At 40.3% G+C, this 19,384-nt stretch overlaps 1 protein-coding gene across 2 annotated transcripts in view; it reads right to left on the bottom strand.

The window, feature by feature from the left end:
• WFDC1 (WAP four-disulfide core domain 1) overlaps nucleotides 1-19,384 on the bottom strand; it is a 139,739-nt gene that overhangs the window by 115,376 nt on the left and 4,979 nt on the right. For both annotated transcript variants that reach the window (XM_064459664.1, XM_064459665.1), the window contains exons 3-4: nucleotides 18,718-18,872; nucleotides 17,292-17,409 (exon numbers count right to left, since the gene is read on the bottom strand). The gene's annotated coding sequence lies outside the window, so the exon portion shown is untranslated. The remainder of the gene's footprint in view (nucleotides 1-17,291; nucleotides 17,410-18,717; nucleotides 18,873-19,384) is intronic.

The raw sequence follows: 19,384 nt of genomic DNA, 5'->3' as shown, positions 1-19,384 counted from the left end.
GGAATATGTATCTTCCCACTAGCATAACACTGCTGAAATGTCTTTCAGTGAAACTGTTGATATTACATTTTTGGCTCAAACTGTCCTTTTTTAAAAAAAATCATTTTTCCTCTTACCAACATAAAATACTAATGACGTCTTGCAGATTTTTTTCTATCTATAGATTTTTTCTTTTTATCAAACCGCTTTTTTTCTTCCCAAGACAATTAAAATTGTTGATTTATGTGAAGCTAGATCAGCTCTTTAGACATAAACACCACCTGTAATTAACAGGTTTTCTTTTCTTACTTGTTTACTGAGGAAGTAGAAGGGTGGACCTTTGCTCTGCTCTAAGAGAATATAAAACGAAACCCGGTAAGAACTGGCCAGCTATGATGAGGATCCCTGAAATAACTGAGAACACTGTGATTAGAGAGTTCACTGAAAAAAAAAGAAAATTGAGGAGAAACAAAAAATCACGTTTCATATTTTTTCTGTAACAGGAGAAATTTTAACATAAGCTTTTAGCTGGCAGCAGTAAGACATGAATTCTTCTCAGGCTGAATTATCACTACATGCTTCATAAGGATTAACTAGTTTGTTGTTACTAGAGTAGTCAGTGATTCAGTATGCCAGAAGATTGGGAGATTAAACAAAAGCTAATCTCTAGAAAAGCAGGACAAAATCCTTTGTTTCTTTTTCAGGAAGAAGAATTCACGGCTTGCAGGTTCTCAAAAGCTGGCTTCCCGCTTGCTGTCTCACCAGCAATGCTTTCCCATCCACCTCTCCCAGAGGAACGCAGCTTCCAACAACCGCGTGTTACAGGACATCAGGGATCGGGAAGCACCAGTGCTGTTCATTTTTTTGACAGCTTAGCACTAACAGCAATGAATTCTTCCATAGATCAGGCAACTCTCGTTGCACTGGTCGTCAGAGTTTGACACAACTGGCTGACGCGTCAGATTGACGCAGAGTTTGAAGAGGTCTTTAGCAAACCACTGATAAGCAAAATGCTGTGAGCAGTGTTTATGTGTATTTTAAAGGAAACTGTTGGCAAAGTCAACATTTATTTGAACTCGAATGCACAGTATAAAGCATATGTCAAGTTCTCATCACTGACTTATCCATCTTCTAAGAGAACAACAAGATCGGTTCCATACATCGTGTTCTACCAAAAATCCCTTACAACAAACACATTGTCACTCTCACATAACTGCGAGGGCTGCCAACCTTCAATTAGTTTCAAAAGAGAATAACAATCCGAGTTTTGGATGCAAAACCTGAAATCAATTTATTCCGGTTTATCAGCAAAGCCTCTTTATTCTTTCCTTGTGTTTCCATGATGGCCTGTAAATCCAAAGCAGATGCACGCTCAAGTCTTAGCTTTTGGCACCCTGTTTCTAAATGTAGAACCAATGAACTATTGACAGAATAGGTTGATGGAAGAGGTTATACCCAGTTCTTGACTAGGCAGCAATGTCACATTCTTCAGAAGAACAATGAAATAGATACATTTTCATTTAGCATGATATTTAAATAATGTTAACTTTTTATATGATAAAAATGGTGAATTTAGAGCCAACCCCCTAATACAACTCTGCATCAGATTTTCCTTTTGCATTTAGAACATTTGCAGCAGCGCCTCTCACCAAGTTCTCTGCTGGAAATATCAGTGGCACTCTGACAAATGGGTAAAAGATAACAATGATAGATACAGTTCTTGGTAACATAAGACACAAACAGAGCAACTCACATGCCTCCTACACAATACTTAAGATTTTTAAAGGTGGCTTAGGTTCTGCACATTTTAAAGTGATTTTTAGTATTTAAGGGACCTTTGACAGCTGTCAACAAAAAATCTGGAAGTTTAGCCCTCAGCTCACGCAGAAAATTAAGAAAATGGTCTAAAATAGCCTTTGAAATGTCCAAATATCTTCAGTAGATCTGGAAAATATTTAGTATCATTCAAACAGAAAAATGCCACGTATTAAGTAGATGTCTTGTACACTTCTATTAAATATCATCCTGCACTGAAGAAACCTCCCATCCAAGTGAAGGAGATTAGCCAGGAATGGCAGCGGCACAAGTACCGCAGTTCCTGGGAAGATCTATCCAGGGGAAAGTGAAGCTTTAAAACATTTGCAGTTCATACCCGAGTGATCTCTTACTTTCCTCCAGGCTTCCTCTGCAGACATGTTCTGCTGAGAGTCCCAATTAACCAGATGAAGCCGCTAAAATTAGTTATCTTAACGGCAGTGCATGGGTTCACGGCTCTGCTTGGGACCAAAGGCACCTCAGTGGGAGCGACTCTCTGACAGCTGGAAAGGTCACCTAGGAAGTTCCTGCTCATCTGTTCCAGGGTCAGGCCTTCCCTGTGGCAAGGTCTGGACCCAGCAGTGCATAGTGGGCACTTCTGGCCTACAGGGAAGTTCGCACATGGATGCAGTGATCTGCTAAGAAACCGGCAGCAGCAGGACTAGGCTCTTAGGTCCGCACAGTACACCTCCTTCAACCCAACTATGTAGGAAAATTTAAGAACCGACTTTGACTTCCTGAATTAATTGATTTTATTATTTCCTGTCAGTCTTGCAGCACACAACTGTCCATCCTTTCAGATGGAAACTCAGCATAGATTGACAAACCAGAAAGAGTGGTAATCTGCAGGAGAAAAGTGTAAAGACTACTTATCGGAAATAAAGTACTTGAAACATTAATCTCAACAGGATTAGGCAAATTACAACAAGCTTAAAAGTCTTTGTTCTTTTTGTCTCTATTTTGCTTTGATCTCCATCTCCTACCTATCCCACTTATGCTACCTGATGCGACGTTGCCTTGTAACTTCTCTCAGGAAACATGAACCAAATCAGCATTCAGTGGGGAGGGCTCTTACTGGTTCGTAGTTTCAGTGAGGTCCATGTCTCAGGCATCATTGCACAAACAAGTGGGAGAGTGAGTAGATTTAAACTCAGGGCATTCCAGCCTAAAGGCTAGTATGGAATATTTATTAATCAGATCATAGGTTCACTTACTAGCTTGTTCTGTTCCCATAAGTTCCTCTATCCAGTCCCTTAAAATTAGGGTAACCATTCCTCAGTAACTAATAAAGTTCCTAGAGTTTCAGATCACACGGTAAAAAAAAACTCTTATCAGTTTAGCATCCGCTGCAAGTCACTCACAGCTAGTTATCAGCTCTTCTATGGCTCCCTAATGATCTTCCTGGAGCGGGAGAAGCAAGGATGAACTACATTCGATCCACAGTGAGATGATTTAGCTCATGCTGGCAGGAAGATTTGGCAAATGTTTCTCTTGAGTGACATTTTTGATGGACACCGCTGCAATGACACTTGCCAGAGCATCATCTGTAGAACTGTAAGGGACGAGCACATCTATACCCGTATCCCGTGCAGGCCAGCTGAAAAAAGCTGTAAGGAAGAATTTACCAGACGTTACTGTTTGCAAACAGCCATTTTGGAGGATTAATAGCTCCTGTAGCCTGTATAAAATAGCATAGTTGGGTTTTTTCCACTGGAAAATGTCTTTCCTAACAGACCCAGAATCAGAAGGCAGAAGGTCTGTTCAGAATATTACATGTATCGTTCTAATTTCAGCAAATGTTCTGCTTTGAAATCAAAGGTACGAACAGCATCATTTCCAGGGTTTTGGCCCAAATGCACCTGCATATATTTGATAGATGGGGCCCAGAGTCCTTCCACACACAACGTATCTCAAAACCCACACAGTCAGAAATTTTTATTCACATTCACAGGTATGTATTCCCAAAATACTGTATGTGCGGTGATTTGTGGAAGGTCCAAGGAAATATCCATCATATCCTCAGCTGAGGTAAACCAGCATAATTCCCCTGAAATAAATAACACCAGCTTCTAACAGATTCAGCTCATAATTCCTTAAATAAACTGTATGAGATTGCTTCTTTGTCTGAGGGACAAGAAAGAGGGCACAATGATGTCTCATTTTTAACAGGCTACAAAAGGCACCCTAAGCACCTATGGGAATTATTAAACAGCGATGACCTACATCTCCGCAGCTGTCCTCATTCTGTGACCGGGTATGGTCACCTGCCTGCTCAGTTACTTAAACTGCCATTGAATAATCATTTTGGTTGACACCAATTCCATTGTATTTTATTATTCTGGGCTCACCATTCACTTCAAGAAAGAAGCTGAAAAATTGACTGTTCATGTCAAGACTTAGGCAGTGATGTTACAAAGTGTTTTGTTAACTAAACACATACCAGGACATACGAGTTACAGTGAAAATTCTTAGTTTTTGTGAGAAAGCTGGCAATTAAAAGAACACAGAACCTGGAGACTTTTATGATCTTTTTACTAAACATGAATTAGACATGAAAAATCATTTTCTACACACTGATTTACAGTTACCTGAAGGTTCAGGCCCGAAAATAGGGATAATTCTTAAAGTGTCTTTCAGAGACATACTAATTGTTCGGTCTCAAATCAGCTTGTTTCCCCACACATTAACAGCTCCTTGGTGGGCGGTGTTTTACCCCAAACACATTGCGGATTTCTAATCTACTTTCGTACCTCCATACAGTTAAATGCTGTAAGAAGTTTTTCTGTTTACATCCAAAGCTGTAGTGGCTGGTTGGGATCTTAAAACACACAGTAGGACGGCTGGCCAGCAGGAACGCCTGGCGCGGCCTGGAGAAGAGGAAAATGTCATGGGCAAACCCAGTAATGCATCCCTCCCCCAAAAACCAAGTGCAATCTTACACAACTCATAGCTTTTGGAGCAGATCTGACCAGTGAGAGAAATCCCACCAATACGCCATATCCACATGGAAGGAAATGGTAAAGTTGAGGATGCCTTGCCCAGTGCTCCCATTTAGGTGGGTAACTGGGGTCCCAGATTATCACCATTTCCACTAATACCTTGTATCTGGCTATTAGAAAGGCTGAACTACTGTTTATGACTGTTACTCAGAGTGAGGTGCATTAATAAAGCTCAGAGTGAAAAGGCATTAGAAATTAAGAAACCTGACTTTTTTATTTTGCATTTGTCAGAGGTCCTAACAACGGGGTTATTCTGTACTCAGTCTACTAAACAGACATAGAGAGAATTACAGTTCCCTAGCTGTGAATGATTGATTGCTCTCCTTGACTTCTAATTTTGCCTGAGTAAATATTTCAGGTTCTGGTCTTGAGGTTGTAAAATAAATCATAATGTAATTATACCTTGCCAGTGTTTCAGAGGAAAAAAGTGTATGAATTTATTATTTCTGATAAGCAGTCTTACAATAACAGAAGCCTGAGGTTTACCAGCAAGACAAACAAATTAACTTCTTTTATCTGTGCATTTCATTCCAGATTAAAATGGCTAAACTCAGAATTTAAAAATAACCTCCCTCATTCTGGAAGATGAGCAGGGTAGTGCTTATAGACACAAGGATCATGCAGCAGGACAAGCACTTGTACCTTTGGAAGGCAGCTATTTTGAGGCTAACAAATACATCAAGCCGAACAGTGTGCACTGAAGCATTGTATCTGCTGTCAATGGATATAAATTGCTTTATTTTACATAATGAAAGTGCAATTTGTAAAGCCAGCGTTTGGAACTCAAGATAGGGAATTTATGTTGTAAGCAACCTGATTTTTGGCTGTCAAGCTAAAAACCTGTCTAGAGAGGATAGAATCAAAGGCTGAGATTCACTCTAATTCTGGAGCAAGGCTGCCATGACAGATTGGACCTCAACCGTGTGGCAGAAGAGAAGAACACTTAATTGTATGTGATAATTCTGTATGTTTGCAGTTGGGAGCGTATTTGCTTTGTAACCTCATCACTGTCTAGCTCCAGAGATGCCTGCCTCTTCCTTTCCTTTTCTTAGGCACACAGGTAATAACTCTCCTCCAGCGCTTGAACAGGCGTTGCCCTCAGTCACCATGCAGAAGAAGAAAAGTGCAATTTGGAAAGGCTGGATAGCTCAAACACTTTTGATCTACCCAAGCAAACAAGGAAGGCTTGATCCTGAATTTGTCCCCAGATGTAAGAGGCAGACACTTATCTGGGACACCTTCCTACCCACCCTGTTGCTAGAAAAACTGGACCTTATTCAACAGCCATGATGGATAATAATCTAGCTATTTGAGTTAATGCATACTCACTCAGCCAGAACAGGACTCTGCTTGGCAGTAATCATGACCCAGACCCATAACAGCACTTAATGTCACCAGTCATCTAAATTTACTGCGATAAATGGAATATTTCAGTGGATCCCTAATGATTTCCATTATGAGGGTATAAAAGGCAGAGACCTGAAAAACCTAAATCACACATCTCATTGCTATTTGAATGATAATAGCTCTGCTGCCTGTTTGCCTGGCAGGCAGGGTGAGTCGCACAGAGTAGAAAGTGGCAAGCTCTCACTGCATTTCTTTTCTCTAACCCCTTTTAATCAAGCAATGCTTGAGCTGGGAGACGTTCATGGTAAATCTGGCATATTATTGGAAAGCAAAGAGAACTGCAGCTTGAAGAAGCTGGAGTCCATGCTTGCTCTGGACAGCAGGTAGTCTCTCAATATGGATCACTTTCAGCCTTCTAGTCTTTTAAATTTTCTCTTTTGAGAAAAATTAAATTCTCTCTTAAATTCTCTTTTGAGAGGTTCTGAGTTAGAAACTCATTTTAACCACTCTTCTTCCTAATCTCATTGCAGTTGTAGCATTCAAGAATGAGAGGGTCTCAAATGACATTAAACTCCTCAGCAGACACTCTGGGAAATGTTTTAAACATCAGATAGCAACCCGAGCCATAAATTCAGAACAATGGACTGTACTAACTAGATAAGGAAAAGAGAGTTAATTTCAAATTACCTGATTTAAAAAGACATTCAGCTGTAGTCTTCCCATAATCGCCAGACTAATCCTTCAAGGACTCAACTCGGTTAAAGCATGTCATCTACCTAGTGTGATTCCTCTATTTCTTGCTCATTTCAAAGATATGGGATTGTTAGAGCAGCTCTGTGAGATTTTTATTACCTACCGTTGATGCTTCAAGAGGGGAAGGTATGCTTAAAAATTAGGGGTATGGACCCCACATCCTTCACAAACACAAGAGACCGAGTATCTCAGTTGATACAAGGCATGATCATCGTGGGGGAGAAGGTGAACTCTTGCCTCTGTGCTGCCGGGAGTCTCATTTCCAGCTGCCCTTATCAGAAGACATCACCTCGTGCAGGCAAGATCAACAAGATCATGCTGATCATGACAACAGATCTTGCTCTGCACTGGCATTGGCTCAACTGAAATGTCCTGGAAGGAAGACAAAAGTTTAGGAAAAGCATGATCTCTAAAAAAAATAGGATCCAAATGCATTCAAAGCTCTAAAGCTCAAGTCTAATATCTGTTATACCAATATCTAAATTCAGATACAAAACAATGTGTTTGGCCAAATCCAGATATCTGGTGAAAACACTCCAGAGTTGTGGCTTAGGTTGCATCCAATTTGAAAACATATATACTTAAAAATAACCTTTCACAAAAGTAAAGGAAAAAGCAGAGAATCCCCAACAATACTAATTTTGAATGCAATGAATTTCGAAGAACTACATAGTCATATACTGAGAGACTGAAATTTACTCACAGTGGGTTGAACTCAGAACCTAAGAAGGACATTGGTGGATCAGAGGCTTCGTGACAAGTCCTTGCTCAAAGCGGAGTTTCTTTCTGAATGCCTAATTCCCTGTATGTACTTCAAAAAATTCCTACTTACCCAGGCTTTTAAAACTCAAATGATCTCAGAAACTGGTGATATTCAAATGATATATTCATATTCATGATATATGCCATATTCAAATGGTTACCCAAATATCAGTTCAATTCTCTCCTGTTTGCTGCAGAACTTCCTGTTTTGACAAAGACTGTAAATTTCAGAGCACCGACAATGATGTAGTGATTGTCATCATCTAAACCATAAATCGAATTGCTCAGGTGGTGGTCGGACTGCTACAGTCACTCTGGATCAGAAGACTGCTATGATTCACTAAGAATATCTATTCAATTAATTAAAAGTTCCACAGAACGTATCTGCACAGATTTAAAGCTACGTGGCGGCTGAGGTGTGAATGGGTTTAACCTGAGGGTAACATTAAATGAAGAACAAAGGTAAACGACATGGTATTTGAATGCACAGTAATGCCAAGAAATAAAAGTTTCCTACATGGAAAAGGAATTTGAGAACAAAATCTTGTATTAAGAAGCTATTGACTATTAGAGGATATTAAAAAAAGATTTCACGCAAGCCACTGCTATGTAATATAATTTTGTAGAAAAGCCTCAGCGAATTGAAAGAGTTCAGAGAGTGGTCAATGGAAGATTAAAATAATGAAATTTTGAACCCACAAGATATTTTAAAGCATATGATTGGGATATGGCAATCCCATTATCTGGCTCATCATCTGATATTATTGAGGAAAGTAGCTCAGAACGTTTCAGAGAGTGGATTAGATGCTGTGAATAAGGTCCTTGATGGCTGGGAAAAACAGCCAAGGTGTGGAAATGCAACCTGTAGTCTTTGCAGCAAGCCAGAATGCTGAAAATAACATAGTTATGGTGACACTGAAACTCTAACATGCATGGAAGGATGGGAAATAGATGAAGATCCCTAAAGATTTCCTTAATGATTCCCCAAGAACTTGACATTCTATAAAAGCACTAGGAAACCCACAAGGATGAGGATACTTCTTTAGCAACAACCATCAATAAAAGCACGCAGAATAAATAATGAATGCTATATCCAATAAGCCATCAGACATTCAGAAGTCTCATCTTCCCTTATGGGAACTATTAACATAATAAAAATCCAAAATGGCATTACACAAACAGAATTTTGCAAACGTGCCTGCTTCAGGGACCAACCCTATTGACTGCGGAGGACTCCCAAGGTGAGACACGTAGAAATGTATTCCTCCTCGTATCAGAATTCAGGAACATGCTGGTGAACAAAAGGCTTTGTGCTAGATGAATCTGAGGCCCATGATTCTCACCACAAATTCTGCTATTGAAGGAAGGCTCCTTCTACAGAATATCCCATTGAAGAGAAAAACTTTGCCCCAAACTGATGGCTTTATTGCCATTGAAAGCAGTCTTTTAATAACAAGGAAGAGGTTTTATAACAACAGGTTTCTAGTTCACAACCCAGAGGTTTCTAGATCACAGCCCAGGCTACTCAAGTGCTAGGGGAATATGGCTTCTCCACCAGTTCCTTCTTTACCATCAATGTTTATGAGAAAAAATGGAACCATGATTCAAATGGTGAGATATAGGAATTTCATTACAACAGCCAGAACTATCTACACTTTCTTGAAAGTTCTTGTTTTTCTTGCTTTGTTAGGAAAGCACCAGTGTTAACTCTACCATACCAGTCGCTTCTCTTTAGCTTTGTATTTCAGGTGAGACTTATCACCTCATTTACACATCTGTGGCTAGGCATCGACAAAATATCTTCCTTTTCAATGCACATGCAAAGTCTGCAGCAAGCAGCATTGATCATTCTATTATCACTCTGTTATGCTTAATTTCCTTCAAGTCAAACTCCATCTCAGACTACATCAATAGTGGCGGCAACACACTGATTGATTACCCTTGCCGTTGGCAGGCATGCGTGCTTCAGGTACGTTGTAAGATTGCTTTCGCGTTACCCCAGCACGACTGAGCTCTCCTAAACTATTCAAAGAATCAAATTAACAAGTGCATTGCAATCTTTAAGCACTTCGATATGACTTTGTAACAAGCAATTAACTGATGTGGCCAGACAGTTTGATAAAGCACTAGAAATCTCTGCCAAGAGGAGGACTCTGCTGCAAGCATAAACCAGCTTCAACATTCACCTGGCAGCTCCTTGCCTCAGTTCTGCACCAGACAGTAACAGGCAGGGCTTAGATGATCCTACCCTTTCTTAGTCATGCAAAGGAGACAGAATGCCTGCAGTATGGAAAAGCAGGGATAGTCACTCCACATTCTCCACTCTGAATAAAGGCAGAGCAGAAAATTAAACACGCAAAACCGTGAAATGAAGCAACTCCTTCATCCTTCTAGAGCAAAGGAGATTTTGTCCCTAGAGTTCCTCCTGAGAGTAGCAGTGATTTCCTCATTAAATCAATGGTTGCCATTGGCTTTGATGTTAAGGATGAAAGAATTGCTTTTCCTCTTCCTTCTGCTTTCCAGATCCAGCCAAACCACCAGCGCTTGCTGTCCACAGCCCAGCCAAATGGTCCCATAGTCCTGTGGCCCCAGAAGTTAAACCACTGAACACAGCACACATTGGGATTATGAGAAATGCCAATTAAAAGAAAACAAAAACCACCTCATCAGTCCACCTTTTCTGATACCTGAAGATCCTTTGAACCTCTGGCATTTCCAAACATACCCAGGGTGTTATCAGTAACTTGATTTCATAGTTTATGAACATAGTATCTTGCAAACTGTCCTGCACAACAGCATTCCACAGACGCGCAACTCAGCACGCAGAACAAAAACTGAACAGCGGGTCAGAAGCACAATGTGGTGACCCTTTCTTCTCTTGCTTTGTGAAGCTTTTTCCCTTTACGTTTAGTTGTGCTGGCTAAGGCCCAAAGCAGTGCAAGTTTGCTTCCCACAGGAGCACAGGTATTACCTGGAGATGCTGCTTTCAAACCTGTGGTGCAATCTGCGAGCCAGCGGCAAATAAGGGAAACTGCTCTATTCCAAGATGAACCAACTCAAACAAGAATATTCCACGAGTTCCTTGCCACCAGAGCAGAACCCTCACTTGCAGACTGTAATGAAGAAATGAGTCCTTTTTAATTGCCATCATTTTTTAACATTTTTAGAACATTTAAACCAATTTTCTTAAGACATCAGCACCTAATAATTGTGGTGTTCCTCAGATTAGTACATGTAAAAATGCAATGCCCCAATTCCTAACAGTACTTCATCCATCATTTACCACCCTAAGTGCATCTCTCCGGTGCCTGCTTTTTCTTTATCTGGCCTATCTCCATCCTATAAAAACAAGTTACAAAAGCATTTGAGAAAACTAATTAACAAGAGAACTTTTGCTCGATTTTTTTCTGGCAAGGTCAATTTAGTAATTTCCAGTAATAATTACAGGTGCCCCGAGTCTGCTACTGCTTGTGTTCTCCAGACACTACTGGTGCAGATCCGAGCAGAAGCAATAACTGAAACAGCCAGCCTACGTTGTTAGCTCTGCACTGGTTTAATTTCAACAGTCTCTGATTATGGAAAGTGGAGGAAAATAACCACTAGCTTTAGATGGCCCAGTTTTATTCACGGCTGGCTGAATAATGAAATCACAATGTGTACAAATAACACGTTGACAAGTATTGACTCAGAAGTATTTATCACATTGTTTCTAGGATTGTTTTCCAGTTCCAATTTATTTTCAAAATGCGACTCCTCTCAGTTTCCAGCTTTCTCTTACTTCTATGACTACGTGTTACTGACCCTGCTCAAGTTACTTATTTTGACATCTGAAAGTAGGAATCTTACAGTGCATAACCTTAACTCTTCCCCTGGCAGTCATGCATGCACACACGATTTTTGAGACAATACATCGCTTGAAATTTTTCAGCCCCTGTAGCCTTAGAGCAGGGAAAGAAAGATGACCTCTTCATGTCCCTTTGAGGTTAGGCTTCTAATGGATTTATTTCTTCTACAGCTTAAGGTACAGTAAAAGCATTTCTAAGATAATGTAACCAGAATTATAAGGGTTGAATTTTACTGCCATGCAATTAGGGTGCTAACAGCACCTAAGTTTAATTTCACTTCTTAAACTTGCTGGTTGTTTCTTCCAAAAGGGTTATGACTCTATGACCCTTTCAAGAACCTTCTGCTTGGCATAGGCTTCACATTTTTGCACGGAACTAGACAAAACTATATACATGCAACGGGAGATTATAGCAGCAATCCTGCATACTCTTTTATAGCTTGATATTGTATATTGTTATGCATTTTACTGCATAAATAAGCACTCACTATTGCATATCAAAGGGAACGTATGGAAATGTATTGGATCCAAGAACTGAAAATAATCGTGTACTATCAATGCAGTCTAAAAATAGGCAGTGTTTTGAGACCCACGAACAGATACGTTCTCTCACATGCAGACAAGTGTAACTCTCGATTACCCCACCCCCTCAACGTCTTTATACGGTTTTTAACAACACAAAGAAAGAACTAGTTCTTTTCCATATTAGCCACTCATATTACCAATTATATTGGGAAAAGAGATCAAGATGTTAAAACCTGGTCTTCTTCGTATCTGGCATGGATATAAACCATAACATATATATGTTATAACATATTCCTAGCACTGTGTCACAGATATAACACACTAAATCCAGTGTGAAGAACACAGCTTCCCATAGGAAACAGAAACAGAAGAAATGTGGATCAGTGGACATTTTGTCATAGCCACGGATTAACTGCCTTCCCTGCACCGACAGTCTTATTTATTTTAGCAGAGACACAAGTCCAATGTTAGGACCGATCTGCTGTTAAGGTCATGTGAGGAGACCTTGTTGCATGATGATGAATAGAGACAGAACGGCATTGACATAATCTGAAACGAAGGTATAAATTGAGGCGGTGTGGTAGCATAAAAGGCTAACAGGATCTTTAAATGTGTGCGGGGCTAATAAGTAGGAGTAAGGAAGTTGTTTTACAGCATGGCTGAGGCAGGGACTGGAAGACTTTGCAGTTCTGGTAGCCACGTTAGAAAAGGATCTTGAAAAACCACAAAATGATGGACAAGCTGTATCTGGTACCCAGGGTTCTGCCCGACTGTTGCGTGGCAACAAGGGGTGCACGCTTTTGGCCCAGCTCCTGTTCTCAAAGGATTGCCTTTAGAGGGAATAGATCTGCCGGCTGCAATCTTTCCTACAAACCCTCCTCCATAGTCTGACCTAGTACATGGATTGTCACAGTCAGGCTCAGGAAAATGGTGCAAAGTTCTCATTCCTCTCACAGGTAAAGGGAAGGGGCCCAAAAAAGAGACAATCTAGGAATGGTACATCGCTATGAGATACCACCTATAATTAAAGCAGATTTTTTTTACTTTGAAGCTCCTCATACTGCCGGTTACGATGTCCTTGAAGAAGCACCTGGTTTTCACTAGTGGTATTTCTAGTTTGTCAGTGATAACAATTTTCTGTATTTTTTCTACTGAAGATAATTCAAGCTTTTCTTGAGGAGGAGAAGGGACTAAAACAATTTTTTTCCCCAGTATTGGAAGAAAAAAATCTAATCTCCTTTGTGCTATCAGTTCTTGCTGTGTGGTAGAACAAATGATACATATGTGGCTTCCGTGCCACATTTACAACCTGAGGAAATCTAAATGTCAAGGCTTGAATTTTACAGTACCATTTTGCCATTTTTGCAACACACAATCTTCCCTTCCTTCAGCAGGGGAACAGGAGTACGCCCCCCACCCCATTCCTCACCCCCTGATTCTAGGGATGAAAAAATAAATCCATCTCCCACACTGAAGCAACTGATATAGATAGTGTCTAGCGCCAGCAGCTTGAAGATACAAAAATCCAAAGTCAGACCCCACACCTATGTGATTGCCCCCAGACACGACACAGTTTACTGAACAAAAAAAATGATGCTTATGTGCACAAATGTATTCTGCCCTTCTGCCCCACTGGCTGTTGCAAAGGCTCCCCGTAAGCCCCAGATCCCACCAGGGACCAGCAGTTTCAGGTGTGGATTCTTGTGAGCAAACTACCTTTTCCTTTCCTGATTCGTACTCATTCGCACCCCAGCCTGATCTAAACTGGCCTAAGGGCAGGGAGTGCACTACCATTAAATGATGAGGATCTTGCCTTCACTTTATTAATGCCTCCCTTGGGAGTGCTAAAGACAGACCGGGAGAAGATGATCACATTATCAAAAGAAGACGATCACATTATCAAAAGCTCCGTTCCTCAAAGACACAAGTCTTGAGAGTTTGTTTACATCAGGCATAGTGATTGAATTTCACTTGACATGTCACAAGCATCCAGTCTGTTGGCCACAGAATAAAGTGAATAATTTAGCAGCAAACTGCTGTATGCCAAGCAAACAGGTGGTAAAACAGTTCTGCACAAAATCTGGGGAACCAGCTGTCTAGATCTGAGGCACAGAATAGTATTTATTGCTTCTGCATCATGCTGAATTGCTAACAACGTGGCCCAAAACTGGGAAAAGGATGATGAACATGGAGGAATTATTTCTTGTTGTCCATCATCAAAAACTCTTTTAGCACATGGACAACTACACGGAACCGCAGGCATTACTTTTAAGGTTGCTAACATTTAAAGAAGCGTGTTCTATAGCAGAGATATTCATGTTGCAGACAGGGGAATATTACAGTCTACCTACAACAGATGAGACAGCTGCAGATTTCTATGGGATGAGAGCACTGGTGCACAGTTTGGGCAGGAAATGAAGAAGTCATTCTAATGAGTAATTTGGGAAACTAAACGTACACCCGTATTTGCCTGGATGTTGCAGGCAAAAAGAAAACCTTTCCTTTCCTATCATGATACTGAACAAACAAACGCCGCTTTTATTCATTCCTCAGTGGGTGGATTTTGCAAAAGAGCTCAGCATTGACCAAACTGCGATCGCACCGGAATCAACGGGAATTTAACACCAGATTCAGCCAGAGTAGGAACTGGCTATCACTGCCCCAAGATATCAAGTGTTAGAGATCTACACATTCTGCAAAGCCTTTATAATTACCCCGTTATTCAGAGTGGCTGCACAACCATGCAATTGCCCCCTTTTCTGGTCTGGCTTCCCTGATGGCTTCCACGGTTGTCCATTTGTTTTCCAGGTGGCACCTCTGCCCATTTACAAATGATGTCTTTCTCCTGGCTTTATAGAGTTGGAATTGGAAGGAAGCTTTTCAAATTTCAAGGAGAAAAAAAAAATCTACTGTCCTTTATTTTAGTCTAGGATATGCAGTTGTAAATTTGTGATTGATTTGCCAAACTTCTTTTAACTCAATAACAGAGGGAAAAATGTCTTAGTGGAACAGGCACTGAGAATAATTACCCACCCTCCTCCACATATGAAGTATTTATAATTAAATACATCCAGCTTTGAAGCAGCAGAAATGCCATGGAATTCTTCAAGAAATATTCAGGGAAACGTCATCCTTTAAATGTTCAGCTAATTCTGGGTAAATTGTCAACATTCAAAAGGTAAGACATACCTAAACTTAACTGCTCATCCAGAAGGCAAGAAATAAATTAAAGGATCATTTCATTGTTGTGCATAAAAATCCTAAAACTGGGAAATAAATCATATTTGTGGAAAGAAATGAGGACTTCTGCAAACAAGTTGTACATGGAGATATATTAAACAGAGACCACAGCTGTAATTCGAACAAAAATGTATAATCATTAGAGCACAGAAGCTCTTTTAATAGAATGACAAATACAATGAATGGAGTTAGAAGGCACGAGAATAACAGTATTGACGTCTCCTAGAAACCTCGAAGAACTAACAATGATTATTTTTCAGGAAAACAAAGGTGAAATAATCTTACCATGTTGTTAGAGTCACTTTTTTTCGGATATAGTTTACAGCACTCGAGCCTCAACAACCATTGGATGCAAATTCCCCGCTCACCCCACTGGAGTCTGTACCCTCCAAAGCACTTCTCTTCCCATACCCCACACTGGATTTTTACACAGGAGTAAAACAACGTAATTTGTGTCTTTTACTGAGGTTGCTGTTATAACCTTGTATTAAATTTATTTTTTGCTCTTCAGACTTTCCCAGCTGAGATTAAATATTATCACCTCATTTGTAGCCCAAACATCTCTGAGAGCACTTTTAGTATTTAAACCAGAAACTGGCCAACATTTCATTAGTGTCTGGCACACTCTCTAACCTACAGTGTCTATCCCAAGGAAATTACTGTAGTTTTGCAGGCTGTGTTTTTCCACCTTCTACATGACACTGACCTAGGCCTGCAGATGAAAAATGGTTCAATCCTGCAATGTTCTGAGGTGCTTCAGCACCTGCAATTCCGTGTGACAGCTGTGGATAATCAGTAACGTGCAGGATCACACTCTTCTTTTTTTGGCAAAGAAGTAGACAGGGCTAATTACCAGGATAAAACTGTAAAGACACAGGCTTATCTTTCTGTGAGTTAAACCATAAAGTAACTTCATTGTACTGTACCCTCGTGAACCTTCAAGCAATTCCCTGGTTTGACTGATTAGACTCAAAATGCAAAGACTACAAAAACAGCATTCAGGTGTTCTATTTGTTATAATTTCAATTTAAAGCTGCAAGTAAACTAGCCTGCTGCCCAAGCGCAACTCCAGCTCCCCTCACTCAGGAAAACTACTGCAAAACTAAATACGTTCTTTAGCACTTACTGACTATCCTTTCCCTGATTTGGGAGCGTGAACAGTAAGACCGCACGCTCAAAGGCAAGTTCAAAATGGTTTGGCTCCAAAACCAACAGATTTGCACTGCAGGGGGTCAGATGTTAGTCTGACCTCCACCCTTGAGTGCTCAGCAGCAACGCCGTAATATCAATGCAACGTTTGTGGATAAAGCACTGAAATGTCTCTTGATGCATAAGTGTACCTCTCTGTAGTTAAAAGCCAATTCTTCTCCCTGCAGGACAACCTACAAAAGCTTGATCTGCCTCTGCTCTGAAGGTGCATCACCAGGAAAAGCCAGAATTCAGGACGAAGATTACTTCCAATGCTCCCGTACACAAGCTCCATATCTCACTGGAGCCTTGCAGCTCCTAGGTTAGGATAACAGCAGCCACTCAAGTACCCCTAACAGCAGCACATCAGTGACTTTAACAGAGGTGGGGATCTGTACTAAAAAGCACCATGAACAACCACCTACACCACAGCCAGAACCTGCAAGGTACAAAACATTTCACTGGCATCTCTTCCTGGAGAAGAAATTGAATGTCCATTAAGAGCTCCTCTCTTTCTGCACTGCAAACCTCCCTTTGCCAAGAAAATTTCAGCCAACATTCCTAGTAATTACTTGATTGAAAAATCCAATCACTTACATTTAATTAGCACAACACAATTATTCCTTGTATCTGTGGCATGCTTGCTCTTTTCAGGAACCTTAATGAGATGCCCCCTGGAATGCTTACAATTGAAGGAGAAAATGGGCTTCAAGTTTCTAAAAATGAAGGTCTTCAGGCCATAAATGTCAATGTATGTGAGAAGAAAATATTTCGTTTTGGTGCACACTGCACACAGCGACGACGAAAGATTCCTATCTCTACATTCATTAACATTTTACCTGTAAGGTACTGGGCATGCAGAGAGCTCATTCCTTTCCACTGAAGTTGGACTCTCCGATTCTTCAAAGTAAAAACAGCTGGTATTTGGTGCTAAGGGGCAACACGTCAGGGATGGACCTGAAATTGGCAGTGAAAGAGAGGGGTGTCAGAGAGACTGTTATCTCTAGAGCCTCCCAAGGGAGATGGGACAGCAATACTTCGTGTTAGCAGAGTATGGCCCTTTCTTTTCTCCTATTGCTGCCTTAGCTACAGTAGCAATGAAGCAAGGAGCAGCTCAGACAACTTCACACTAATAAAGGCTTTTTCTTTTCAGCAGGAATTGCTCCCCGTCCTTTGGCACTCAGCTGAAACAAGTCCACAGCCTGATTCTTCAGTGCTGTGCCCATTAGAAATAATGGGATTCCGGATTCAGTGGTCCTCATGAAAATTTTATCAAGGCAGAGTTAAAACTGGAAGGTGCAGTTTTAAAGTCAAGACTCTCTTTGAGCTCCACCCTTCCTTACCTCTCCCATCTCACAGTATTTTCTCATGCTTAATTTAAAATGTCCCCACATAAAAAATACCAAAATCCAAATACCTTTATAAAGTTACTACACTTTTTTGCTCTTGTACAATCATGCATTTCTCTTGGTGAATTTAATTATTGCATTTAATGGACTGCTACCAGATGAACTGTACACATGCTGATCATGTGGATCATGTACCTATTTTATACATGAGCTGATCATGGATTCGTTGACCAACATCTCCAAAGACTGAATCTACCAGAGGACAGATGGCGGCGTGAAGCAAAACATATCTTAGTAATTTCTTTTAAGGCTCACCTGTTGACAATGAGAGCGCCTATATTTATTTGACTTTTCTACCAGTAAAATGTCTAATTTTGCACACGACTTGTCCTTTTCCTTACAGAACTATCGCTTCCACTAAAGTATAATCTTATAATCTCTTCACTGTCCTCTTATAGGTTGTTCCTTGAGCACAGTTCCTCCTGCCCTTCCCCCAGAGATGCCAGTGAGCAATACCATACATTACCATGAATTACAAAGCAGTTGTTATTAGGCCACTGATTTTGCCATGCATCCTCACACTTTGGCATTGTTTCTGATTGCTTTCTGCTGCTGAAAGCTTAGTAAATCTAAAGGAAGAACAGTGTAACGCCCTTTTCCTTCCAGCACCTCAGCAGAGTTTTGGAAGGAGCTTGTGGCTTTGCAGTCATTGACCATCAGCAAGATTTCTCTTCAGGAAAGTATAGACTACAAGAGCTTTTCTCCTCTCAGTCACAGAGGGTTTTGTGGCAATGCTAAGGAAGTAACATTCTGAAGTGCCTGTGTACAAGGATGAAGTGGGAGAGTGAGGAGGAAGGAGACAGTGAAAGGGTAATGTATGAAATATGATAATATCCCTCCTATATCCACCTCTTACCTTTCCTCTGGTCTGACCTTCTGCAATGAAATCTGAAATCTTAATGAATCCCTGCTTGTCTTTCTCGTCCCTCCTATGGCCCAAAAAGCCTGAAGTGCCCAGGGAAGTACTCCTCCATCAGCTCTGATGGCAGGTAACAGCAAGGTAATCAGAGACTGAAAGTGCAAAATATAGGATTAATTATCAGAGGGAAATAACTATAGCAAAAAATATTTCATTTTGTAACAGTAGTAAAATTCACGTGAACACTACTCATAAAAAAGCTATTTGTTTTAGTTTTAGTTTAGGTTTAGTTAGAAGAATAATCTGAAAAAAGCACAGTGAGTTGTTTCTGTTTTAATACAAATCACTCACATTTACTCTAAACCTGTTCATGCTGTTTCCATAATTTGTGCTTTACCCAGTTAAATATTCACAAGTCGTGATATTGAAAGTTTACTTTTCCCTCGACAGTTGTTTTCTAAGTACAGTTCTTTGTTTCATATATCCTGACCTCATGTATATTTGACAGCCTCTAAGGAGCGTTATTGCTCTGGAAGTAATGAGTTCGATTTGTTATACTTTTATATTTTCTCAAGAATTTCTGCCATGAGCAACTCAGGCTGAAATTGAAATATTAAAATTTCATCCTCAAGGTTTCATCATAAGTCTTTGGTTCAAACACAAA

The sequence above is a fragment of the Phalacrocorax carbo genome, chromosome 8 (genome assembly GCF_963921805.1).
Source record: "Phalacrocorax carbo chromosome 8, bPhaCar2.1, whole genome shotgun sequence".
Taxonomy (NCBI): Eukaryota; Metazoa; Chordata; class Aves; order Suliformes; family Phalacrocoracidae; genus Phalacrocorax; species Phalacrocorax carbo.
Note: the sequence above shows the minus strand (reverse complement) of the source record. Positions and strands in the feature narration are given on the sequence as shown.